General features: G+C 53.0%; 1 protein-coding gene across 1 annotated transcript in view; it reads left to right on the top strand.

Annotated features, from left to right (window-relative positions):
• Positions 1–2,500, top strand: part of LOC119596046 (transcription cofactor vestigial-like protein 3) — a 66,670-nt gene that overhangs the window by 24,346 nt on the left and 39,824 nt on the right. The gene's annotated exons all lie outside the window — the stretch shown is intronic.

The raw sequence follows: 2,500 nt of genomic DNA, 5'->3' as shown, positions 1-2,500 counted from the left end.
TTCGCTCCTTCCCGCCACCTTCGCTCCTTTCCGCCCACCTTCGCTCCTCTCCCGCCCACCTCCGCTGCTCTCCCGCCCACCTTCGCTCTCTCCCGCCCACCTTCGCTCCTTTCCCGCCCACCTTCGCTCCTCTCCCGCCACCTTCGCTCTCTCTCCCGCCCACCTTCGCTCCTTCCCGCCCACCTTCGCTCCTCTCCGCCCACCTTCGCTCCTCTCCCTGCCCACCTTCGCTCCTCTCCCGCCCACCTTCGCTCCTCTCCCGCCCACCTTCGCTCCTCTCCCGCCCACCTTCGCTCCTTCTCCCGCCCACCTTCGCTCCTTCTCCGCCCACCTTCGCTCCTCTCCCGCCCACCTTCGCTCCTCTCCCGCCCACCTTCGCTCCTCTCCCGCCCACCTTCGCTCCTCTCCCGCCCACCTTCGCTCCTCCCGCCCACCTTCGCTCCTTTCCCGCCCACCTTCGCTCCTCTCCCGCCCACCTTCGCTCCTCTCCCGCCCACCTTCGCTCCTCTCCCGCCCACCTTCGCTCCTTTCCCGCCCACCTTCGCTCCTTTCCCGCCCACCTTCGCTCCTCTCCCGCCCACCTTCGCTCCTTCCCGCCCACCTTCGCTCCTTTCCCGCCCACCTCCGCTCCTTTCCCGCCCACCTTCGCTCCTCTCCCGCCACCTTCGCTCTCTCCCGCCCACCTTCGCTCCTCTCCCGCCCACTTCGCTCCTCTCCCGCCCACCTTCGCTCCTCTCCCGCCCACCTTCGCTCCTCTCCCGCCCACTTCTCCTTCGCCACTTCGTCCTTCCCGCCCACCTTCGCTCCTCTCCCGCCCACCTTCGCTCCTTTCCCGCCCACCTTCGCTCCTCTCCCGCCACCTCGCTCCTCCGCCCACTTCGCTCTCTCCCGCCCACTTCGCTCTTTCCCGCCCACCTTCGCTCCTCTCCCGCCCACCTTCGCTCCTCTCCCGCCCACCTTCGCTCCTCTCCCGCCCACCTTCGCTCCTCTCCTGCCCACCTTCGCTCCTCTCCCGCCCACCTTCGCTCCTCTCCCGCCCACCTTCGCTCCTCTCCCGCCCACCTTCGCTCCTCTCCTGCCCACCTTCGCTCCTTTCCCGCCCACCTTCGCTCCTCTCCCGCCCACCTTCGCTCCTCTCCCGCCCACTTTCGCTCCTTTCCCGCCCACCTTCGCTCCTTTCCCGCCCACCTTCGCTCCTCTCCCGCCCACCTTCGCTCCTCTCCCGCCCACCTTCGCTCCTTTCCCGCCCACCTTCGCTCCTCTCCCGCCCACCTTCGCTCCTTTCCCGCCCACCTTCGCTCCTCTCCCGCCCACCTTCGCTCCTCTCCCGCCCACCTTCGCTCCTTTCCCGCCCACCTTCGCTCCTCTCCCGCCCACCTTCGCTCCTTTCCCGCCCACCTTCGCTCCTCTCCCGCCCACCTCCGCTCCTTTCCCGCCCACCTCCGCTCTTTCCCGCCCACCTCCGCTCCTTTGATGATAATTATAATCATAACAATGATAGCAATGATAATGATAATAGTAATGATAATAATGATACTTATAATAATGATAATTATGATACTCATAATAGTGATAATAATTGTAATGATAACAAGAATAATAATGATAATTCTAACATTAATGACAGTAGTGATAGTAATGATAATATTGATGGTAATCGTAATAGTAATAATGACAAGGATAAGGATAATGATGATAATGATAATGATAATGATAACAATAATGATTAGAATAATGCTAAAAGTAACAATGATAACAATAAGAATAATTTTCACAATTGATAACAACACCTATAACAACAATAACAATAACAACAACAGCAACAACAACACAACAACAACAACAACCACAACAACAAAACAACAGTAATAATAATAATAATAATAATGATAATAATAATAATGATAATAATAATAATAATAATAATAATAATAATAATAATAATGATAAAAGCAATCATAATGATAATAGCAATAATGAAGATAAAGATAATGAAGATGATGATAAAGATGATAAGCAACGAATGAAAACAAAGCAAATAAGCAAGTGAAAAAGCAACCAGCCATAAGCACTAGGAATGACGTCACTTCCTGATAAGAGGCATTTATCTTTCTTATCACAAATGAACGATAAATAAGTGTCTCTTTCGCCCCGAGTGAGCGAAAACGAAGATAAAAAAACAATAGAACAGTGAAGATGGAAACCGAAGAGATAGGAAAAGGGTAAAAGAACAGATAACATGTGAAGAACAGGGTATATGAACAGGGCATTAGAAAAGAACACAAGGACATGGCATAAGAGCAAGCTAGAAGAAATGTGAACATAAGAACAGGGATAAGAACAGGACGCTAGGCGAAGGTATAAGCAACAAGCATAAGAACAGGTCCAAAGAACAGTAAGCAAGAACACATCACACAAGAACACATCACTCAAAGACAGGCCTCAAGAACAGATCACATAAGAACAGGCCTTAAGAACAAATCACACAAGAACAGTCCTG

This window comes from Penaeus monodon, chromosome 37 (assembly GCF_015228065.2).
Source record: "Penaeus monodon isolate SGIC_2016 chromosome 37, NSTDA_Pmon_1, whole genome shotgun sequence".
Classification (NCBI taxonomy): Eukaryota; Metazoa; Arthropoda; class Malacostraca; order Decapoda; family Penaeidae; genus Penaeus; species Penaeus monodon.
This window is presented reverse-complemented; position numbering and strand designations above follow the sequence as displayed.